Source organism: Chlorocebus sabaeus, chromosome 20, assembly GCF_047675955.1.
Source record: "Chlorocebus sabaeus isolate Y175 chromosome 20, mChlSab1.0.hap1, whole genome shotgun sequence".
NCBI lineage: Eukaryota > Metazoa > Chordata > Mammalia > Primates > Cercopithecidae > Chlorocebus > Chlorocebus sabaeus.
In genome coordinates this window covers 113,018,763-113,043,946 of record NC_132923.1, presented here as the reverse complement: position 1 = coordinate 113,043,946, position 25,184 = coordinate 113,018,763, and the positions used below count along the sequence as shown (strand labels likewise).

Sequence of the window (25,184 nt, the reverse complement as noted above, 5' to 3'; positions counted from 1 at the left end):
ATTCTGAATTCCCTTACCCGATACAAAAGGCCGTATGTGCCTTCCCAGCATCAACTTGTACCAGACATTTTTTGTTGCTCTCAATGACTGCAATTGCCCCAACGCTCCTACTGTCTGACCTCTGGGCTTTTTTTCTTTCTTTCTTTCTTTTTTTTTTTTTTTTGAGATGGAGCCTGGCTCTGTCGCCCAGGCTGGAGTGCAATGGCGTGATCTGGGCTCACTGCAACCTCTGACTCCTGGGTTCAAGAGATTCTCCTGCCTCAGCTTCCCGAGTAGCTGGGACCACAGGTGCCCGCCATCACACCCAGCTAATTTTTGTATTTTTGGTAGAGAAGGGGTTTCACCATGTTGGCCAGGCTGGTCTTGAACTTCTGGGCTCAAGTGATCTGCCTGCCTCGGCCTCCCAAAGTGCTGGGATTACAGGCATGAGCCACCGTGCCTGGCCTGACCTCTGGGGTTTAATTCCCATTTGATATCCCTTCTTCCAAAAAGCCTCCTCCTAACAGTTAGTGCTATATGCTTTCTTCAAGCCCAGTTCTTACCCCATCAGCACACAGATTCGATTTATTATGACGCACACTTGCCTGTCTATCTGCCTCCCGAATCTGTAAATTCTTCAAGGGCAGGGCAGTGTTTTCTTCAGCACTGAAACATCAGTGACCAACAGTGACTGTCCCATTTCAGGTGGTCAATTCATTGGATTTAGGGGAACAGATGGCTGACTCTTCTTACTATCTTTTTCTCCATGAGTTTCATATTTTGAAAGATTTTAAGCATTAAACACAATTTATTAATTAAGTTAACCTTTGTGGACTTACGGAGGATTAATGCATGGTTTTCTTTTTTTCTTTTTAAAATATCGAAAACAGCTTGAAGAATCTCCAGCCTGTTTTCTTTTTTGGGAAATAACTTATCACCTGGTGATCCTGGGTTTTGAATTTAGCCAATTCTCCTAGGTAAAGAAACTGAGGCTGAGAGAGGTGAAATGACTTGTCTGAGGTTTACAGTGAGTTAATAATGGCACCAGGCCAAAACTCAGGTTTCCTGACTTCAAATCCAGGATTCTTTCTGCTCTCTTATAATAGACAGGGCTTCAGGAGACCTGGTATAGTCAGTTATGTGCTGGTAAATGTTTAACAACTGGCTCCATAGGAGGAAAAAAGAAAAAGGTCTTGATTTATAGCATTTGTTGATTTCTGTGGTGTAAATAACTTGACCTTGTCTAATTTTAAGCTACCTGAAGTAACTGAACATAAGGGTTGATTCAAGCGGACTCCAGCACACTACTAGATACAGCCCCTGATTTTAGACTTTGCAGGTTTCTATTCTGGAGAAACTTCTATATCCTCTTTCTTTCTTTTTTTTTTTTTGAGACGGAATCTCGCTCTGTCACCCAGGCTGGAGTGCAGTGGCACAATCTCAGCTCACTGCAAGCTCCGCCTCCCAGGTTTAGCCATTCTCCTGCCTCAGCCTCCCGAGTAGCTGGGACTACAGGCGCCCGCCACTTCCCCCGGCTAGTTTTTTGTATTTTTTAGTAGAGACGGGGTTTCACCGTGTTAACCAGGATGGTCTCGATCTCCTGACCTCGTGATCCGCCCATCTCGGCCTCCCAAAGTGCTGGGATTACAGGCTTGAGCCACCGCGCCCGGCTACCCTCTTTCTTAAATATTTGTAGTGCTTGGAGACTCCCATCCCCCAGACACTGGCTGTTGCCAGAACATGTGAAACTCTTGCAGTCAGATGATGCAAAAGGCTATAAATAAAAATAAAGGATCCCACAGGAATGACCTGCTGAAAATATGACAAGATGGAAAACTCATATAAGTACAGAGTGCTGTTCATGGTCATGTGTTAGAACCAAAAGCCAGCGACGAACTCTGGAAAGATGAGTTAATGGAATACAAGTCCCTAAAGCATTTAGGCTGGGAGGAAGTGCCACCTCCTCTCTGTAGCTTTTCTGATTTATCTCGGGCGGAAATAATTCCTCCTTCCTTAGTAGATCCCAAATACTTACACTCAGTTGTTTTATTTTATTTTTAGAATTGCATTGCATCTAGAATGTATTTTACAGAATACATCCAAACTCCTTAGTTTGGCAGAGAGGCCTTTTATTAAATGAGTTTTCAAAGAGGTGGGTGAAACAACAGGAAGAACACAGGCTTCGGGACTTGGATTCTGGGATTGACTCCTGCTGTACCGCTTACTGCTGTGAGACTTCAGGCCAGTTTCCTAACCTAGGCCTCAGTTTCTTCATTATTTTTTTCTTTTTTTTTTGAGACAGAATCTTGCTGTGTCGCCCAAGCTGGAGTGCAGTGGCACAATCTCGGCTTACTGCAACCCGTGTCTCCACGGGTTCAAGCAATTCTCCTGCCTCAGCCTCCCAAGCAGCTGGGATTACAGGTGCCTGACACCACGCCTAGCTAATTTTTTTTTGTATTTTTAGTAGAGATGGGGTTTCACCATATTGGCCAGGATGGTTTTGAACTCCTGACCTCAAGGGATCCACCTGCTTCAGCCTCCCAAGATGCTAGGATTACAGGTATGAACCAGCACACCCGTCCAGTTTCTTCACTCTTGAATACCTTCCTTATAAGGTTGACACAGACGGAAATGACAGAAGACATGTCAGGTGCCTAATACACCACCCGTTATGTGCTAAGGATGCAAGAAATGACCTGTTCTCTCCTTTTACAGGTGAAACATTTCCTGCTTGTTCAAATCTTCTTTATATTTTTGGAGATATACTTTCCTATTAATGAATTAGTTCATTTACACAGACTCCTAACAAATATTTAGAGCAAAATTCTCTGTGGACTGAATCTCTGATTCTACTGTCTTTAATGTCTAGTGGTTTTATTTGTTTGTTTTTTTGGGACAGGGTCTTGCTCGACATGTCGCCCAGGCTGGAGTGCAATGGCACCCTCGCGGCTCACCGCAACCTCTGCCTCCCGGGTTCAAGTGATTCTCCTGCTTCAGCCTCCCGAGTAGCTGGGATTTCAGGTGCCCACCACCATGCCTGGCTAATTTTTGTGTTTTTAGTAGAGGTGGGGTTTCACTATGTTGGCCAGGCTGGTCTTGAACTCCTGACCTCAAGTGATCTGCCTGCCTCAGTCCCCCAAAGTGCTGGGATTACAGGCGTGAGCCACCACACCCAGCTTAATGTCTAGTGGTTTTGCAGGACTAGGACACAGATAAATTCTTGGGCTCAGGGGTCAGGTATACCACTTCCCAGGCAGAAAGTAAGCTACCATGAAAGTTGTTCTTAAATGTGATCTAAGTACTACAGGAAGGTGATGAGGGGGCCTCACTAAATGGAGGATATAACCAGAAGTGACACCGGTACCCCTGCTAAGGACTGGGCACTTACGCCATAGCATCTCCTTCAACCCTCACACTAACCCTATGGTGGTAGAATCACTCCCATTTTGCTAATGACAAAACTAATGTTCGCAGAAGTCCATGCATTTACTCAGCAATTTTCCTTTTGTACCTACTACACGCCAGGTACTGTTCTAGGTGCTGGAGATAAAGCATGGGCAAAACAGACAAAAATCCCTGTCCCTGTGCAAGTGACATTAACAAGGCAATAAATAAGATAAGGAAGTAAAATATAGAGCATGTCAGGTGGTGCTAACAGCATGGAGAAAAATAAAGAAGAATGGGGGAGTGTGAGGGATGGGTGAGGCTGCAACTTGATTTTTTTTTTTTGAGACAGAGTCTTGCTCTGTCACCCAGCCTGCAGTGCAAGGGCATGATCTGGGCTCACTGCAACCTTGGCCTCCCAGGTTCAAGCAATTCTCCTGATCAGCCTCCCAAGTAGCTGGGATTACAGGCATGCGCCACCATGCTTGGCTAACTTTTGTATTTTTAGTAGAGACGGGGTTTCACCATGTTGGTCAGGCTGGTCTTGAACTCCTGACCTCAAGCAATCCACCCGCCTTGGCCTCCCAAAGTGCTAGGATTACAGGCGTGGGATTACTGTGCCCAGACTGCAATTTGATTTAAAGTGACTAGGGCAGCTGGGCAAGGTGGCTCATGCCTGTAATCCCAGCACTTTGGGATGCCAAGGCGGGTGGATCACCTGAAGTCAGGAGTTCAAAATCAGCCTGGCCAACATGGTGAAACCCCATCTCTACTAAAAATACAAAATTAGGTGGGCATGGTGGCACATGCCTGTAATCCCAGCTACTTGGGAGGCTGAGGCAGGAGAATTGCTTGAACCTGGGAGGTGGAGATTGTAGTGAGCCGAGATCGTGCCATTGCACTCCAGCCTGGGCGACAGAGCGGGATTCCATCTCAAGAAAAAGAAAATAATAATGACAAAATAAATACATAAATAAATAAAGTAACCAGGGAATGGCTCATGGAGATGACCTTGGAGCAAAGACATGGAGAAGGCAAGGGAGGTGGCCATGAGGATAACTTGTTCAGAAACTGACCTGGGGTTCCCAGGAATTGACAGGGCGGGTACTGGAATCTCTGTCTGGCTCTAAGGCCAGCGTTCTCCTTTCAACAAGCCTCTTTTTCAAGAAGCAGTGTCGCTGTCCTCCAAGCAGGCTGTGTGTGTGTGATCCTGTGTGCGTGCACATATGTGCTATTTAGGAATGTGTTATTTTCCATGGGTAGACCCCGTGAGGACCTAAGCTTCCCTACTGATATCTTCCAGAGCCTGAGGCCTCACACTGTTGGTTTTCATGGAAACTTGGCAACTTTCTAGTTATCCCGCCCTGAGGCCTGCACCACATTCCGATGGCTTTATTTGTGTGCCTTGGAGCTCTGCCAGGGCTGGGCCTGGGACAGGTTGCCATGGAGACCTCCCCACTCTTTCCAGATAAGAATTTCTCAAGGATGTTGACGTTAGGCCTGAAATAGTTCTAGCCCGCTCTCAGACCGTAGGAGGATGAACTTTGGCATGGAGAACTGAGTTAGGAAACCTACTCATTCCCTCAGCCTTTGAATTTGTGCACACTGTATCCTGGGTAAGAAAGACTTCTGGGGAGGGTACTCCAGGGCCCCCCAGCTTTAGGATTGAGGATGGCTTTGCTTAGGTACTAGGAGAGCTTCTTTCAGTTTTTCCATTCCAGTTGTTATATTCAGAGCTTGCCTTTGAGAGCCCTGCTAACATAAGATATTTTCCTTTTTTTTTTTGAGATGGAGTCTCGCTCTTGTCATCCAGGCTGGAGTGCAGTGGTGTGATCTCGGCTCACTGCAACCTCCGCCTCCAAGGTTCAGGTGATTCTCCTTCCTCAGCCTCCCAAGTAGCTGGGATTACAGGTGTCCACCACCACGCCCAGCTCATTTTTGTATTTTTTTTTTTATTAGAGTTGGAGTTTCACCATGATGGCTAGGCTGATCTCAAACTCCTGACCTCAAGTGATCTGCCTGCCTCAGCCTCCCAAAGTGCTGGGATTATAAGCGTGAGCCACTGTGTCCAGCCTTTTTTTTTTTTTTTTTTAAGACGGAGTCTCACTCTGTCGACCAGGCTGGAGTGCAGTGGCATGATCTCAGCTCATGGCAAGCTCCGCCTCCCAGGTTCACGCCATTCTCCTGCCTCAGCCTCCCGAGTAGCTGGGACTACAGGCGCCTGCCACCATGCCCAGCTAATTTTTTTTTTTTTTGTATTTTTAATAGAGACGGGGTTTCACCATGTTAGCCAGGATGGTCTCAATCTCCTGACCTTGTGATCTGCCCGCCTTGGCCTCCCGAAGTGCTGGGATTACAGACTTGAACCACCACATCCGGCTTTTTTTTTTTTTTTTGATGTGAAGTCTTGCTGTGTGACCCAGGTTGGAGTGCAATGGTATGATGTTGGCTCGCTGCAGCCTCTGCCTCCTGGGTTCAAGCAATTCTTGTGTCTCAGCCTCCCTTGTGGCTGGGATGATCGACTTGTGCCACCACTCCTGGTTAATTTTTGTATTTTTAATAGAGACGGGGTTTCACCATGTTGCCGAGGCTGGTCTTGAACTCCTGGACTCAAACGATCCTCCTGCCTTGGCCTCCCAAAGTGTTGGGATTGCAGGTGTGAGCCACTGCACCTGGCCTGAAAGAACAACTGTCACTGGGAATTTGCTATCAGAAAGAAGAAGCGGTCAGTGTTTATGCCTTTAACTCAAAATAATTCTTAAGCCGAAATGGCATGTTTTGGGGTGGCGTGTTCTGCGGTCCTTCACTTGTTTTCCCCAGTAAATATTATTTTGAGTGAAGAAAGTGACCCGTCCAAAAAAATTTTTTTTTTTTATGACTTGTCCAAGTTCACTGCCTTAGTTATCTATTTCTGTATAACAAAACACTCTTGGATTTAGTGGCTTTTGACAACTGTCTTATTTGCTTAGGATTCTGTGGGTCAGTTGTTTGAGGTGGGATGGATGGTTTTTCTCCTGGTCTTGTCTGAGATCACTTGCAACTGCAGGCAGCTGGGGGTTTGGCTGGGAGCTGGTTGATCTGGGACCTCAGCCAGGGTATGTTTTTGCTCTTTGTGGTCTTATGTCCAACAGGCTAGTGTCCTGGGCTTCTTTCTAAGAAAGTGAGGCTCAGGGCCTCTTCAGGGGCAGAACCTGAAGCAGTTCTAGGGGTCTTCTCTAAAGAAAATAAAAACCATTAATATGAAATTAGGTCCAGGGCCTTGGAAGAAGCCAGTGCAAGTAAAGGGCCCAAAGCTTGAGCTGCAGGAGCCTTCTTTCCAGAACATCCGCCTTTGGTCTTTTCTGCTCTTGGATCCTCAGTGAGACTTGATGGGGTCTGACATCATTCTTACCCTTGAGAATGGGCCAGGGAACTAGCATGACATGGAACAGGGCCTCTTCTCAGTGACATACCTAAGTGCCCCCTCCCGCCTCCCCAACTTGCCCCCTCCTCTCAATCTTGAAGCTGCTATTGCTGTACTTCAATACACTGAATTTATTGAGACATAAACTTTTATCAAGCTTTAGATTTTATTTTATTTTATTTTTTGTTGAGATGGATCCTCATTCTGTCACAGTCTGGAGTCCAGTAGCACCATCTCGGCTTACTGCAACCTCCACCTCCCGGGTTCAAGCAATTCTCCCACCTCAGCCTCCTGAGTAGCTGGAATTTCAGGCGAGTGACACCACGTCTGGCTAATTTTTGTATTTTTAGTAGAGACAGGTTTCACCATGTTGGCCAGGCTGGTCTGGAATTCCTGACTTCAGGTGATCCGCCTGCCTCGGCCTCCCAAAGTACTGGGATTACAGATATGAGCCACTGGACCCCATCAGATTTTATTTTATTTTATGAGTCAGGATCTCACTCTGCCGCCCAGGTTGGAGTGCAGTGGTGTGATCAGGGCTCAGGCAGCCTCAAACTCCCCATCTCAAGTGATCCTCCCACTTCAGCCTCCTAAATAGCTAGGACTGTAGGTACTCCACAATGCCTGGTGACTTTTTGTTTATTTTTTGTAGAAACAGAGTCTCGCTATATTGCCTGGGCTGGTCTCAAACTCCTGGATTTCAGTGATCCTCTCCTTGGCTTCCCAAAGCTCTGGGATTACAGGTGTGAGCCGCTGCGCCCCGCCCAGGCTTTAGATTTAAAAATTCAACTCCTGCCCCTATTTCCCCCCCCCAAATATGCTCTCTGGCCTAACTTTCAAAGGTCTATTTGAAACTCAAAAGCTAAGAATGGACTCTTTGTTCTGCTGTATCTCCCATCACTTCCTGAGGGAATGAGCTTCAAATGTCCTACCTGCTTCCCAAATGGGCGGAAAGATTCAGGAACAAAACCCACATTAGATAACAGTATAAAATAGCATCCGGCTGCATGGTTAGAATTGCTTGTTTACGCAGGTCTAGGAGCACCAGGTGAAAAATGTGAGCTTTGCCCTCCCTTGGGGCTCAAATTTACCTGGGCATGTTTGTGGGGGGATGGAGCCACACCGTAGGTGCAATTGTGTTCCAGAGAGAGAGGCGACATTGGAGAAGAAAGAATACACCATGCTAGGCTCAGACACGGGGCCTTGGGTGGGATGTAGGCAGTGGCTCTTTGCACAGGGTGTGGCTATAACTGGGACCTCCGGGTGGTGGCTCATGGTTGCAGTGGGGAAGGAAACTAATCTGGGTATAAAAGCTGATGAAGCTGTGGCACCAGGAGTCCAAGCTGTGAAGGCGGTTGACTCCTTCCTCCGCCAGCAGCAGACCGTGAGCTGCAGAATCAAATATGTAAGTAGCAATTATTGGTGAGGCTGTTGGCAGCTCATGGGCAAGAATAGAGGCTGTTGGCAGGCAAGTAGCAAGGGCAAGGTCAGTGGCGCTGGTTGGGGTCTGATGTGAAGGTAGTGAGAACTGCAAGAACTCTTTTCACCTAATGACTGCAAACTCCTGTGCTAAGAGATTTGACCAGCCCTAGCATGGCTTCTAGCAGCCTAAGGTGGCATCTCTGGGACCATCCAGCCCCCTTTTCAGTTCCTGTCTGTAAAATCTCCGGGCTGTCAAAAGAATGAACTGTTTGTTGCAGCCAGTACCTGACATAGACCCCTGACCCCCCCTTTCACAAAGCATTCATGAAAAGGGCCTCCTATTGAGACTCCTTCCTCTGCCCTTTGAGATGTGTGTGTATCTCCTACAACTTACCTTTCTCAAAAGACCTGAAAGCCATTCCTTTGAAATGTGATTATCAGGAAGGCCTCTGTCTTCCAGTCTCTATGGGAGGACAGAATCCCAGCCTTGCTGATCGCCAGCTAGCAGGCACGGCTGGCCGACTGCATTTTCACTTGATAACTTTTCCCTTTAGTCCTTGCTTGCCTCTACCCACTCCCACTCCCATTCTCCCTTTAAAATGCTGTTACCTCTGGGTAAACCAGAAGAGAGCTCAGCTTTTTTCCCTACTGCCCCTCATTACTGCATATAATCTATTTTCACTGTTTTAACCAGTATCTGGTTTGTTTTTCTTTGACAGTTGCTCAGGGGTTAGCAATGGCCCTCCCGGGCAACTGAAAGCTGCAGCCTGCAATGAGGGGTGAATCAGAGGAGAACTGGTATCCAATCAGGTGACGGTGACAGGGCGGAGCAGTGACCTATGAGCAGGAGTGGTCTGGCCAGCATTGAGGATATATTAGGGACCACAACTGGGGCACATGGTGGTTTTTGTCCAAGAGAGACAGCCAACTGTACAGCCTGAAGCAAACTGATGTGGGCAGAGAGCATGGGAGTCACCTCCTCCAGCAGTCCCTGCAGACATACAAGGAGGCAGGAGACCCAGAAAGGAGGCATCATTTTTTTTTTTTTTTTTTGAGATGGAGTTTCACCTTGTAGCCCAGGCTGGAGTGCAATGGTGTGATCTCAGCTCACTACAACCTCAGCCTCCTGGGTTCAAGTGATTCTCCTGCCTCAGCCTCCCAAGTAGCTGAGATTATAGACATGTGCCACCACACCTGGCCAATTTTGTATTTTTAGTAGAGATGGGGTTTCACCATGTTGGTCAGGCTGCTCTTGAATTCCTGACCTCAGATGATCTGCCCGCCTCGGCCTCCTAAAGTGCTGGGATTACAGGTGTGAGCCACCGCGCCTGGCCTCATCCTGTCCTTTTACATGTCAGCTGTTGAGTCCATGGTCTTTCTGTCAATCAGAACTTATTTGTGTACATAAACCACAGATACAACTCCCAGTGTACTATTGTGGCAATGCTTGGAGATCCCTGTTCACCTAAGAATCTCTTTATTGAGACCATTTATCACAGTCATTATCATTGACCTCTCGAATGAAGTAATTATTTTGTCTTCTTCCTGCAAGATGAAAAGTTTCCTTTTGAGAGGAGAAAAAATGGTGAAAAGAAAATTCTAGCAAATAAAAAATTATTTGCAAGTCTCCTCCTGTACTTGCTAAGTAAGTAAGGGGACTCTCTGGATGACCTCAGACTTTTGGGAAATTGAGGAAGCATATTCCACAGCAGCAGTCCCATCCAAGGGTAGGAGTGGGGCGGCACAGGGGCAGGGAGGAGAGCTGGAAATGGGGCATGAGGCTGAGGACCCAGGACAGAAAAACTCTGCACCTGCCCCTTTAGTGACCAAGAGTGAATTTCAAACCTAGATTTTAAGTGACAGTAAATTTATGTAAATATTTTGAAACAGGGTCTTTGCTTTGTTACCTAGGCTGAAGTGCGGTGGCATGATCACGACTCACTGCAGCCTTGACCTCCTGGGCTCATGCGATCCTCCTACTTCAGCCTCCCAAGTAGCTGGGACCGCAGGCTCCTGTCACCATATTCACTTAATTTTTAAATATTTTTTTTTGAGAGGGAGTCTTGCTGTGTTGCCCAGGCTGGTCTCAAACTTCTAGACTCAAGTGATCCTCCCACCTCGGCCTCCTAAAATGCTGAGATTACAGGTGTGAGCCACTGTGTCTGGACAACAGTCAATTTTTATATGTGTACTTAAGGTTTGCTATATTATTTGAAGTCAATTATGTTTCCTTCTATAACTTTGGATTGAGGTCAAACATTGTTGCTTCAGATTTTTTTTCCAGATAACTGGAGTGGGGTACATGCTACAAGAAGTAGGCTTCCCCAGAAGAAATGATACTTACCTGATGCAAGGGCTTTAGCTAGATCTGTTTAGCCACTTCCAACCTTTCTTCAAAAGTAAACTTTTTTATTTTAGATTTCTTCTTTTTACAGATACCAGTGTTACTTGCCATTTTTTGAAAAATTTAAAAAATTTTTATTTTAGCACAGATGAGGTCTTACTACATTGCCCGGGCTAGTCTTGAACTCATGGGCTCAAGCGATCCACCTGCCTTGGCCTCCCATATTTTTAGATTTTAAAATACTTTTAGGATTTAGGCCGTGCGCAGTGGCTCACACCTATAATCCCAGCACTTTGGGAGGCTGAGGAGGGCAGATCACCTGAGGTCCGGAGTTTGAGACCCGCCCGGCCAACATGGTGAAACCCCGCCTCTACTAAAAATACAAAAATTAGCTGGGTGTGGTGGCGCATGCCTGTAATCCCAGCTATTCAGGAGGCTGAGGCAGGAGAATTGTTTGAACCCAGGAGGCGGAGGTTGCAGTGAGCCGAGATTGTGCCACTGTACTCCAGCCTGGGCATTGGAGTGAGACCCTGTGTTTTAAAAAAAAAAAAAAAAAAAAAAAAAAATTGAGTGAAAGAAGCAAAAGATACAAGAGAGCAATACTGAGTGATTCCCTTCATACGAAGTGCGAGGACAGGTAGAAACTAATTTGTGGTTGTGAAAATTAGAACAACGGTTGCCTCTGAAGGGGAATGACTGGTGTGTGGCATGGAGGAAATGTTTGGGTTGATTAAAATGGCCAAAATCTTGTTGGGGATATTGGTTTCACTGTTGTACATGTTTGTCAAAACTCATCAAACTGTACACTCAAGACCTGTGCATTTTTCTGTATGTAAATTATACTTCAACTTTAATTTTAAAAGAAGCAGTGAACCCCCAAATTTTAGATGATGAACTGATTTGGATTGCTACCTCCTTTCCTTAAAGTCAACTGGGGAGAAACTGTGGAAGCTAGAGAGAAACAGATTGCAGAACCAACAGAAAATAAAAATGAGGCCATCCTTCTTCTCTTTGCCTCTACTTCCTCCCTGATTGAAATTGTCTTTTCTTTCTTTCTCTTTCTTTTTAGAGACAGAGTCTGACTCTGGTGCCCAGGCTACAGTGCAGCGGCACAGACGTGGTTCACTGCAGCCTCAACTTCTTGGGCTTAAGCAATCCTTCTTGCCTCAACCTCCTGAGTAGCTGGGATTACAGGCTTGCACCACCATGCCTGGCTACATTTTTGTATTTTTAGTAGAGACCGAGTTTCACCATGTTGTTCAGGCTAGTCTGGAACTCCTGAGCTCTGGCAATCCGCCCACCTCAGTCTCCCAAAGTGCTAGGATTACAGGCATAAGCCACCACGCCCAGTCACCTGGCTATTTAAAAAAAACATTTTTTAAAAAAATTTATTTGTAAAGACAAGGTCTCCCTATGTTGTCCAGGCTAGTCTTGAATTCCTGGGCTCAAGTGATCCTCCCGCCTTGACCTCCCAAAGTGCTGGGACTATAGATGTGAGTCAGTTCACTCAGCCAGATTGAGGCTGTCTTAAACCTGTGTCTAGGAGGTAGGTAGTTGTGGCTGGAGTAGAGGGCAGTGGTGGAGATGGTGAACAGTCTGGAAGAAAGTGTTTTCGTTTTTTTAAATGTATTGATACACTTAGATTTTTCGGATATATTTGGATAACTGCCTGTTTGACCAAGACCTGTTTGGTTTGGTTTGGTTCTGCCTTGCCTTTTGCTGGAGTCCTTTTAGGACAAACCTTCACTTTCTTCAGGGTCAAGTATTTGTGGGGTCACATTGGCAATACAAAAGCTCTGCAAGGGTGAAGCAAGCAGGAACGTCTGCCACTCTTCCTTCTTCTCCAACCTCCAGGCTGTGGGATCAACGTAGCGAGACTACCTGATATCAGGGTCTGTTCTTTCTAAGGGGTTGAGGTGGAACCTTAGGCAGTGGAGGTGCTTGGAGGAGTGGCAGGCAAAGGGAAGCAGCCACAGTTCCTGGGGTGACCTGGGGTGAAAGGGGGCTTTTGGTCCTGGTGCTCATCTCCCTCTGTCTCCTTGAATTCATGAGAGCTGATCTAAATTCAGGCCTAAACTTTGACTCTTCCTCATTTCTTACTTCCAGACAAATTAGCTGATAGAGATCTGATTTGATTCTGATTATTTAGCCATAAACTGAAATTTTTTCCATTTTATCATTCTCACTTTTCCTTCTTCTTTTCCTGTACTACATGCTTATTTTTTTGCCCGTCATTTATTTATTTGTTTGTTTATTTATTTATTTATCTATTACGGAGTCTTGCTCTGTTGCCCAGGCTGGAGTGCAGTGGTGCTATCTCGGCTCACTGCAACCTCCGCCTCCCTGGTTCAAGCAATTCCCCTGCCTCAGCCTCCCGAGTAGCTGGGATTACAGGCGCATGCCACCATGTCCGGCTAATGTTTTTGCATTTTTAGTAGAGATGGGATTTCGCCATATTGGCCAGACTGGTTTCAAACTCCTGACCTCAGGCAGTACCCCCGCCTCGGCCTCCCAAAGCGTTGGGATTATAGGCGTGAGCCACCACACCCGGCCTTTTGTGTCCTTTAAAACTGTTCCTGGCTGGGCATAGTAGCTCCTGCCTGTAATCCCAGTGCGTTGGGAAGGTGAAGCCAGACGATCACTTGAGGCCAGGAGTTCAAGACCAGCTTGGGCAACACAGTGAGACTCTGTCTCTACAAAATTAATAATAATAATAAAATTAACCAGGTGTGATGGTACCATTTATACTCCTAGCTTCTTCAGGAGGCTGAGGTGGGAGGATTGCTTGAGCCTAGGAGTTCAAAGGTGCAGTGAGCCATGATTGTGCCACTGCACTTCAGGCTGGGTGACAGAGTGAGATCCCCATCTCTAAAACAAAGTCCATTCCCACTGTGGCAGTCTCCTCCACAGGCACATGCAATATTACATTTCTCATTTTCTCCCCACTTTCAAAGTAAATATTATTTCTATGTTTGTTTCTTATATAATTGTTTGCCTCTTATTAGCATGTTCAGAATTCTCCCTGGCTTTATTCTTCTTGGCTACTATGGGGTTGATAATATGTGAAACATTACTTGGACACAAGAACAGCAACATTGTTGAATTGTATGTAGTTCACAATGACCATTCATTGCAGCTAATGCCATCTGTTGGTGGAGGGAAGAGTTGACATTCTTTTTTTCTGTGACTGTAGACATTGAAATGTAAGTGGAGAAGCTTGTCTATACATGTTATTCAGAGGCTTTAAAAATAATTCATTGTATATAGTAGATACTTTTCCTTGTAAATACATAAATATATCTATTTTATTAATTAATTAATTTATTTATTTTTCGAGATTGTGTCTCACTCTGTCGCCCAGGCTGGAGTGCAATGGCTCGATCTCGGCTCACTGCAACCTCTGCCTCCTGGGTTCAAGCGATTCTCCTCCCTCCCTGGGATTAAAGGTGTGAGCCACCACGCTTGGCCTTATTTTTTATTTATTTTTTTTTTGAGACAGAGTTTCACTTTTGTTGCCCAGGCTGGAGTGCAGAGGCACGATCTTGGCTCACTGCAACCTCCGCCTTCTGGCAGTTCTCCTGCCTCAGCCTCCCAAGTAGTTGGGATTATGTGCCCGCCACCACACATAGCTAATTTTTGTATTTTTAGTAGAGACAGAGTTTCCCCATGTTGGCCAGGCTGATCTCAAACTCCTGACCTTGTGATCCACCTGGCTGGTCTCAAACGCCTGACCTCAGGTAATCTGCCCACCTCAGCCTCCCAAAGTGATAGGAGGCAGGCATGAGCCACGGCACCCAGGCCTAAAGAAAGCTTTTTGTTTGTTTGTTTGTTTGTTTGTTTTTTTTTTTTGAGACAGAGTCTGGCTCTGTCGCCCGGGCTGGAGTGCAGTGGCCGGATCTCAGCTCACTGCAAGCTCCGCCTCCCAGGTTTACGCCATTCTCCTGCCTCAGCCTCCCGAGTAGCTGGGACTACAGGCGCCCGCCACCTCGTCCGGCTAGTTTTTTTTTGTATTTTTTAGTAGAGACGGGGTTTCGCCGTGTTAGCCAGGATGGTCTCGATCTCCTGACCTCGTGATCCGCCCGTCTCGGCCTCCCAAAGTGCTGGGATTACAGGCTTGAGCCACCGCGCCCGGCCTGTTTGTTTGTTTTTTGAGACAGAGTCTCACTTTGAGACCCAGGTTGGAATGCAGTGGCATGATCTCAGCTCACTGCAACCTCTGCCTCCCAGGTTCAAGTGATTCTCCTGCCTCAGCTTCCCGAGTAGCTGAGACTACAGGCATGTGCCATCACACTTGGCTTATTTTTAAATTTTAATTTAATTTTTTTTTGAGTTAGGATCTTGCTCTATTGCTCAGGCTGGAGTGCAGTGGTGTGACTATCGCCCACTTCAGCCTTGACCTCTGGGCTCTGTGATCCTCCCACCTCAGCCTCCCAAGTAGCTAGACTACAGGTATGCACCACCATCCCTAGTTAATTTTTTTTTTTTTTGTAGTGATGTCATCTTGCTATGTTGCCAGGCTGATTTCAAATTCCCGGACTCAAGTGATCCTCCCACCTCAGCCTCCCAAAATGTTGGGATTACGGGCATGAGCCACTGTGCCTGGCTTAAATATTTTTTACTATAGATAATCTCAGAAATTATATATCTTTAGGTTTAAACATACATTTCTTTGATTTTCAATAAGGATATAATTATTCACCATGTCAATAAATAGATTTCTGCTTCATAATTTTTTTTTTTTTTTTTTTTTTGGAGATAGAATCTTGCTCTGTCACCTAGGCTGGAGCACAATGGTACAATCTCAGCTCACTGCAACCTCCACCTCCCGGGTTTAAGTGATTCTCCTACCTCAACCTCCTGAGTAGCTGATATTACAGGTACACGCCACCACGTGCAGCTAATTTTTGTATTTTTAGTAGAGATGAGGTTTCACCATTTTGGCTAGGCTGGTCTTGAACTACTGACCTCAAGTGACCCACCTGCCTTGCCCTCCCAAAGTGCTGGGATTATAGACGTGAGCCACAGTGCCCAGCCTTGCTTCATGATTTTTTAGTGCTTATATAATGTTACAAGATGTGGTGGTATAACAGTTTACCCAGATAACCTCTACTGTTGGATATTTGTGTTGTTTCTGTAGTGGCAAACTCAAATGTTCTTTATATCTCTTTCACTGGCTATACGTGTGGGCTTTATTGCAGCAAGGTTGCAGGAGTGAAGCAATAATCAAAATAAACCAGAGATTTCCTGAATAAACCTGTGTCTTCAGACAGTGGACAGTTTTCTTTTCTTTTCTTTTCTTTTTTTTTAGATGGAGTTTCACTCTTTTCGTTCAGGCTGGAGTGCAATGGCACGATCTCAGCTCACTGCAACTTCCGTCTCCCAGGTTCAAGTGACTCTCCTGTCTCAGCCTCCCGAGCAGCTGGGATTACAGGCGCCCACCACCACGCCCAGCTAATTTTTCAAAATATTTTTAGTAGAGATGGGGTTTCATCATATTGGTCCGGCTGGTCTTGAACTCCTGACCTCAAGTGATCTGCCCATCTCTGCCTCCCAAAGTGCTAGGATTACAGGCGTGAGCCACTGTGCCTGTCTGACAGTTTCTATAATTATCAGCCACTTCTAGTTTTATAACATCACTGGTCACGGTGGCTTCAAGATTTGTGACATAAGGCATTTTTCTCTGGTTAAATTAAGGTGGGGAAACTTCTTTAGCTGACTAGCTGTTTGAAAAATATCTTACAACTCATGAGCTGGCTTTTGTCATTAATTCAGTTAGGTGGTTTCAGATATTTATATTTTGTTGTAGAGACAGAGAAGCATATTTTTTGAAATGTTTGTCCAAATTCTGAGTGCCAGCCAAACTTTCACACTCCTGTCTATTATTCTAGGGAGTACTACTCTAAAGAATACAGTAGTTCTCCCTTATCTGTGGTTTCACTTTCTTTGGTTTCGGTCACCCATGGTCAACCATGGTCTGAAGATATAAAATGAATAATATCAGAAATAAAAACCATTCAGAAGTCTTTGAGATGGAGTTTTGCTCTTTTTGCCCAGGCTGGAGTGCAGTGGCGCTATTGTGGGATTGATAAGGAATTAGAGAGACCGATGGGGTTCAGGAGGATATGTATTGTTTAGGTGCACCGGCCTAGTTGGATTAACATCCAAAGGACTGAGCCCTGAACAAAGAGTTAAGTTACTTTTTAAGCATTTCATGGGGTGGGGGGAGATCTGTGCAGGGGGAGGCATATTACAGAAGTGAGAAACAAAGACAGTTATTCAATTAATTGAGACATGCATTACACCATTTCTTACTTTTCAAGGACAAACATGTTTTATCTGTCTAGTGACCTTGCAGCTGCACAGTTAGAGAAACAGGGTCTTCACAATGCCTGGGAAAGGAGGAGATAAGGCTCACTAGCCACAGAAAAACAGGCAGTTAATTTTTAAAGGACTCCAGCTCTTTCTCTTTTTCGGGGGGAATTGGGTTTTCTTACATACAACTGAGTTTCTGCTTACACATTTTAAAATTTCGTTTAATTTCTGTTCCAGCACAATCTTGGCTCACTGCAACCTGCACCTCCCGGGTTCAAGTGATTCTCCTGCCTCAGCCTCCCAAGTAGCTGGGATTACAGGCAACTGCCACCATGCCCAGCTAACATTTTATGCTTTTAGTAGAGATGGGGTTTCATCATGTTGGCCAGGCTGGTCTCGAACTCCTGACTTCAGGTGATCCACCCACCTCGGCCTCCCAAAGTGCTGGGATTACAGGTGTGAGCCACTGAACCCAGCCCATAAGTCTTAGATTGCATGCCATCCTGAGTAGCGTGACGAAATCTTGTGTCATCCTGCTCCATCCAGCTCAGGACATGAATCCCCACTTTGTCCAGTGTATCCACGCCCTTCCCCCACCACCATCATTAGTCACTTCCTAGCTATCTAGGTGATCAGATCAACTGTCTGAGTATTTCAGTGCTTGTGCTCAAGTCACCCTTATTTTACTTAACAATGGCCCTAAAATGAAACAGTAGTGATACTGGCAATTAGGATGTGCTAAAGAGAAGCTGTAAAGTGCTTCCTTTAAGTGTAAAGGTGAAAGTTCTTGACTTGAGAAAGAAATCATATGCTGAAGTTGCTAAGATCTACAATAAGAATGAATCCTCTATTGGTGACATTGTGAAGAAGGAAAAAAAAACTCATGCTAGTTTTGCTGTTGTACCTCAGGCTGTAAAAGTTGTAGCCACAGTGTATGATAAGTGCTTGGTGAAGATGGAAAAGGCACTAAATTTGCAAGTGGAAGGAAGGCGTGAACAGAAGCATGTTCCAATCTATGGCAATATATTTAGCCAGATTAACTTAAGGTTAATTAAACTTTTTTTTTTTATTTGAGATAGGGCCTCACTCTGTTGCCCAGGCTGGCTGCAGTGGCACAATCTTGGCTCATTGCAGCCTCGACCTTCTGGGCTCAAGTAATCCCTCACCTCAGCCTCCCAAATAGCTGGGACTGCAGGCACATGCCACCACACTCGCCTAATTTTGTTCATTTTTTGTAGAGACGGGGTTTCATTGTGTTGCCCAGACTGGTTTTAAACTCCTGGACTCAAGCGATCTTCCTGCCTCAGCCTCCTAAAGTGTTAGGATTACAGCTGTGAGCCACCACACCTGGCAAATTAATTTTTATTGTAGGTTTGTATGTATAGGAAAAAACAGTATATATAGGGTTTGGTACTATTCGTGGTTTCAGGCATCCACTGGGGGTCTCGGAATGTATCCCCCAAGGGGAGGGCCACTGTAATTATCAAATTATAGTTGGGCTGGATGCGGTGGCTCACTCCTGTAATCCCAGCACTTTGGGAGGCCCAGTCGGGTGGATCATGAGGTCAAGAGATTGAGACCATCCTGGCCAACATGGTGAAACCCCGTCTCTACTAAAAATACAAAAATTAGCTGGGCATGGTGGCGTGCACCTGTAGTCCCAGCTACTCGGGAGGCTAAGGCAGGAGAATCGCTTGAACTCGGGAGGTGGAGGTTGCAGTGAGCCACTGCACTCCAGCCTGGCAACAGAGCGAGACTCTGCCTCAAAAAAAAAAAAAAAGAGTTGGATAAGTATTATATCAGAACTATTTTGTTTCTTTTTCTGATTTATGAATATATTGGATAAGGTCTTTTTGGTCAGGGCCTGTTTGATTTGTCCACAGGAAGATCTAGAGCATCACTATTTGTCAGGAAGAGGAAATACAGGCATGAAACCAACAGGACAAACTTTTTTACTTTAAGGATTTTCCTTCTTAGTGTCTGTCAAGGGCTTATGACCAGAAAGAGTTGTCCAGTCTATGGAACTGAATTGTATTAACTTTAGAGATTTTACAGAAACTTGAATTTTGTTTACAATCGGTTCTTATGTGTTTATCTTGATTTATAAAGATGCATCATGTTTGACAGATTTAAACATATACTTCTTTTTGAGTAGTCAGCAGATAATTATAGACTATTTGATTTCTTTTTTATTTTGTAGAGAGGGAGGTTCTCCCTATGTTTCCCATGCTGGTCTCAAACTCCTGGGCTCAGGCAGTCCTCCCGCCTTGGCCTCCCAAAGTGCTGGAATTACAGGCAGGAGCCACCACATCCAGCCAGACTATTTGATTTTTTTGTTTGTTTGTTTGAGACGGAGTCTTGCTGTGTCTCCCAGACTGGAGTGCAGTGTCGAGATCTCGGCTCACTGCAAGCTCCACCTCCCGAGTTCACGCCATTCTCCTGCCTCAGCCTCCCAAGTAGCTGGGACTACAGGCGCCCGCCACCTCGCCTGGCTAGTTTTTTGTATTTTTTAGTAGAGACGGGGTTTCACCGTGTTAGCCAGGATGGTCTCGATCTCCTGACCTCGTGATCCGCCCATCTCGGCCTCCCAAAGTGCTGGGATTACAGGCGTGAGTCACCACGCCCAGCCCAGACTATTTGATTTTTAGGATGCTTCCTAAGAAAGGATCCCTTCCCCGCTTCCTTCCTTCTTTTTCCTATCAAGGGATAGTATACACGTTATTGATTTCATAGCCTATATTAATCCTGAGTACTTGATGGATTTTTACAGATGTACACATCCATGTGACCACCTTCCAAATAAAGAAAGGGAACATCTACAGCAAGCCACTGATCCTCCATGTGCCCCTTTTCCATCTATACTATTCTCCTGTTGGAGGTAACTACAATTCTGATTTTTTTTTTTTTTTTTGAGACAAGGTCTCCCTCTGTCGTTTGGGCTGGAGTGTAGTGGTGCAATCATGGCTCACTGAAGTCTGGACCTCTGGGGCTCTCTCTTTCAAAAATTTTAAAGTGGGCTGGGTGCAGTGGTTCATGCCTGTAGTCCCAGTACTTTGGAAGGCTGAGGTAGGCAGATTACTTAAGGCCAGGAGTTTGAGACCAGCCTGGCCAACATGGAGAAACCCCGTCTCTACTAAAAAAATACAAAAATTAGCCAGGTGTGGTGGCACGTACCTGTAATCTCAGCTACTTTGGAGGGCTGAGATAGGAGAATCGCTTGAACCCGGGAGGCGGAGGTTGCAGTAAGCCGAGATTGCGCTACTGTACTCTAGCCTGGGTGATAGAATGAGACTCTGTCTCAAAAAAAAATTCTTTTTAAGTGCCTATTGTTCAATACAGCCGTCCACTTCTAGTTATTTATTCCACAGAAATACTTTATCCTATGGATATATTCTATTCCTTGAAAATATTCCATGTGAGCCCAAAGGTATTTGAGTAAAGTTCATATACAATGTCCATCATTGTTTGTAATGAAGAAAAACAGAGGCCAGGCACAGTGGCTCATACTTGTAATCCCAGCACTCTGGGAGGCCCAGGCAGGCGGATCACCTGAGGTTAGGAGTTCAAGACCAGCCTGGCCAACATGACGAAAACCCGTCTCTACTAAAAATACAAAAATTAGCCAGGCGTGGTGGTGGGCGCCTGTAATCCCAGCTACTTGGGAGGCTGAGGCTGGAGAATTGCTTGAACCAGGGAGACGGTGGTTGCAGTGAGCTGAGAACCTGCCACTGCACTGCAGCCTGGGTGACAGAGAGAGAGAGAGACTCAGTCTCAAAAAAAAAAAAAAAAGAAAAATAGGAAATGGCCCCATATGTCCACCAATAGAGGCATAGTAAACACAATTTGGCATGTGGTATTATGTTATTATTTTTAGAGACAGGTCTTGCTCTATTGCCCAGGTTAGAGTGCAGTGGTGTGATCACTGCAGCCTCACACTCCTGGGCTCAGGCGATCCCTCCCACCTCAGTCTCCCAGGTAGCTGGGATTACAAGTATGGGGCAATGTGCCTGGCAGCACATGGTGTTAAATACTATACATCAGTCAACAAGGATGACGAATGGTCATTAAAAATCTTCAATACTTACTAAGTTCAAAATGCAAGTAGAAGAATAATAGGCATACCATGAGTTCATTTATATAAAAATAATGCACACTGCAAAAGAATGAAGTTGGACCCTTACCTAACACCATATACAAAAAATAACTCAAAGTGGATCTCCAAAATATAAGACCTAACAACACCACCACTCTCAGAAGCAAACATGTGGTAAACACTTCATGACACTGGATTTGACAATGAATCTTTTTTTTTTTTTTCTTTTTTAAGACGGAGTCTCGCTCTGTTGCCCAGGCTGGAGTGCAGTGGCATGGTCTCGACTCACTGCAAGCTCCACCTCCCGGGTTTATACCATTCTCCTGCCTCAGCCTTCCCAGTAGCTGGGACTGCAGGCGCCCGCCACCACGCCCGGCTGATTTTTTTGTATTTGTAGTAGAGACGGGATTTCACCGAGTTGGCTAGGATGGTCTCGATTTCCTGACCTCGCAATCCGCCTGCCTCGGCCTCCCAAAGTGCTGGGATTACAGGCGTGAGCCACCGTGCCCGGCCCGGATTTGACAATGAATTCTTAGATATGTGTGACACCAAAGGTACAGGCAACAGACGAAAAAATAGACAAATTGGACTGCATGGAAACTTAAAAGTTTTTGTGCATCAAAAGACACTATCAACAATGTAAAAAGGCAACCCAAAGAATGGCAGAAAATATTTGCAAATCATATATCTGATAAGGCATTGTCATCGAGAATAGGTAAAGAGCTCCTAAAACTCCTCTGGGCACGGTGGGTCACTCCTGTAATCCCAGCACTCTGGGAGGCCCAGATGGGCAGGTCACTTTAGGCTAGGAGTTTGAGACCAGCCTGGTCAACATGGTGAAACCTCGTCTCTACTGAAAATACAAAAATTATCCAGGTGTGGTGGCAGGCGCCTGTAATCTCAGCTACTTGAGTGACTGAGGCGGGAAAATCACTTGAACCTGGGAAGGGGAGGCTCCAGTGAGCTGAGATCGCACCACTGCACTCCAGCCTGGCCTGGGTGACACAGCGAGACTCCATCTCAAAAAACAAACAAAAAACCTTCTAAAACTCAACAACAACAAAATCAATCCGATTCAAAAATGGACAAGGAACTTCAGTAGACATTTCTCCAAAGAAGATATGCAAATGGCAAATAAGCACACGAAAAGATGCTCAACATCAAGAATTATTAAGGAAATGTAAATCAAAACCACAATGGGATAACACCGTAAACCTATTAGGATGCTACTATCAAAACAAAAGCAAAACAACAACAACAACAAAAAAAAAAAAAAAAAGAAAAGCAAAGAACCAGAAAATAAGTAACGGCTAGAGTGTGAAGAAATTGTCAGTCTTGTACACTGTTGGTGGGAATATAAATTGATAAAGCTGTTATGGAAAACAATGTGGCAGTTCCTCAAAAAATGAAAAGTAGAATTACCATGTGATCCAGCAAATCCACTTTTGGATATATACTCAATAGAATTGAACGCAGGATATAGCCATGTTCATAGTAGCATTATTTACAACAGTCAAAAGGTGAAAAGCCAACCGAGGGTCCATCAGTGAATGACTGGATAAGCAAAACGTGGTATATCCATACAATGGAATATTATTTAGGCTTAAAAATAGAGAAATTCTGACACATGCTATGATATAGATAACCTTGAGGACCTTATGCCAAGTGAAATAAGCCAGTCACAGAAAGACAAATACTGTATGATTCTACTTATATGAGGTACCTAGGAGTATCAAATTCATATAGTGGTGGTTACCAGGGGCTGGAGGAAGGGAAAAATGTTTATTGTGATTGTTACTATTTAATGGGTGCAGAGTTACTGTTTAATGGGTATGGAGTTTCAGTTTTGCAAGATGAAAAGGGCTACGGAGATGGATGGTGGTGATGGCTGCACTACATTCTGGATGTATTCATTTATTTTAGAGACAGAGTCTCACACTGTTGCCCAGGCTGGAGTGCAGTGTCTGTAACCTTCAACTCCTGGGCTCCAGCAATCCTCCCACCTTGGCTAGAACCATAGGAATATGCCACCATGCTCAGTAATTTTATTTTGTTTCTTTTTTTTGCTTGTTTGTAGAGATAGGGTCTTGGTATGTTGCCCAGGCTGGACTTGAACTCCTGGCCTCAGGTGATCCTCTTGCTTCAACCTCCCAAAGCAATGGGATTAAAGGTGTGACTTACCATACCAGGCCTGAATACATTTAATAATACTGAACTGTACACTGAAAATGGTTAAGATGGTAAATTTTGTGTTATGTGTATTTCACCACAGTAAAAAATGGAAAATATAAAAAATGTACACATGGGTTTGTTTATTTATTTATTTTGAGAGTTTTGCTCCAGTTGCCCAGGCTGGAGTGCAATGGCACCATCTTGGCTCACTGCAACCTCTGCCTCCCAGGTTCAAGTGATTCTCCTGCCTCAGCCTTCTGAATAGCTGGGATTACAGGCACCCGCCACCATGTCTAGCTAATTTTTTAATGTTGGCCAGGCTGGTCTTGAACTCCTGGCCTCAAGTGATTCCCCTGCCTCGGCCTCCCAAAATACTGGGATTATAGGTGTGAGCCACCGCACTGTCACATGGGTTAATTTTTACGTATACATATACATGTATATAAATGTATAAAAAAAGGACTAGAAGGATACACGCTAAACCATTAACAGTGGTTACCTCTGGGAGGGGATTAGTGAGTGTCTGGAACACACTGGGGGATGAGGGAAGGAAGACCATTTGCTCTTTTTTTTTTTTTTTTTTGAGACAGGTTCTTTGTCACCCAGGCTGGAGTATAGTGGTGCAATTCTAGCTCACTGGAGTCTCAAATTTCTGGGCTAAAGCAGTCCTCCCACCTCAGCCTCTTGAGTAGCTGGGACTACAGGTGTATGCCACCCTACCTGGCTAACTTTAAAATTTTTTTTGTGGAGACAAGATCTCACCTTGCTGACCAAGCTGGTCTTGAACTCCTGGCCTCGAGCGATCCTCCTGCCTTGGCCTCCCAAAGTGCTGAGATTACAGGCATGAACCATCATACCTGGCCCACCTTTTGCTTTTTTTTTTTTTTTTTTCTCTCTGAGACAGAGTCTCGCTCTGTCACCCAGGCTGGAGTACAGTGGCATAATCTTGGCTCACTGCAACCTTTGCCTCCTGGGTTCAAGTGATTCTCCTGCCTCAGCCCCCTGAGTAGCTGGGATTACAGGCATGTGCCACCAGGCCTGGTTAATTTTTTTGTATTTTTAGTAGAGATGGGGTTTCACCATGTTGGTCAGGCTGGGCTTGAACTCCTGACTTCGTGATCTGCCTGCCTCAGGTTCCCCAAAATGCTGGGATTACAGGTGTGAGCCAGCTCCACCTTTTGTTTTTTAAGATATTTTGATTTTTAAGATATTTCTGTACTGTTTGATTTTTTACAGCAAGAATATAGTGACTGGCAAGGAAAGGTTGAGCAGCAGGCCTGAAACCTATTCCTTCTCTTTACCAAGGATCCTTGGAAGAAAGGGATCCCCACTCACATCCCCTTGTAAACACTCCAGTAACCAGAGCTCCTGGTAAGCAAACTAATGGCATTTAGTAGCAGAAAGATAATATCTGTTTTGTTTCATTTAATTTAATGTAACTTAATTTAGGAGAGCTAAGTAATTAAACATGAGGCCAAAGTACATAAGAAAGTGGCAGTCGTTTATTGCAAATAAGCATACACTCTCGGACGAGGTTCTCTGGTCCTCAGGTGTGGGGGGCCAGGGAAGTCGCGCCGGCGCTCTCGGGTGATGTTCTCCGGTCCACAAATGCGGGGGCCGAAGAAGTCACACCGGCTCCTGCCGGCAGCGGACTTTTATGCATTGGTACTGGAAGGGGGAGGGCAGTGGGCGGGATAAGGGTGTGATAGGGGCGTCTCTGTAGGCATGGCCGGGTAAGTTTCGATCTCTTCGGATTGACATCACCTGGCGCATGCTGAGTTGATCTGCATCTTCCCGGGGCGGGCTGCATTTTCCCGCGTGCGGGAAAGTTGGTGAGGAAGAACCCGGAAGCAACATGGATTATGCCTTCTTGTTCACCTTCCTCCATCTTGTCCCTTCTCCCTCACCCAAACAATATCTGTGTAATGCGTTTAGCAATATATACGCTGTCTGCTTAGAGCATTTACCAGAAGTAAACTTGGATTTGTGGATTTATGGGGCATAGCATGCTGGAAAATGTCACATAAGCTGTGTAATTAATGGGGTGTAAAATGAAGATCCTCTGTAATCAATAT

At 45.3% G+C, this 25,184-nt stretch overlaps 1 long non-coding RNA gene across 2 annotated transcripts in view; it reads left to right on the top strand.

Annotated features, from left to right (window-relative positions):
* Nucleotides 1–4,901: 4,901 nt before the first annotated feature.
* The window catches only part of LOC103225379 (uncharacterized), a 68,101-nt gene continuing 47,818 nt past the window's right edge, over nucleotides 4,902–25,184 (top strand). For both annotated transcript variants that reach the window (XR_494455.3, XR_012089754.1), the window contains exons 1-2: nucleotides 4,902–4,979; nucleotides 5,927–6,088. This is a non-coding gene — a long non-coding RNA (uncharacterized lncRNA). The remainder of the gene's footprint in view (nucleotides 4,980–5,926; nucleotides 6,089–25,184) is intronic.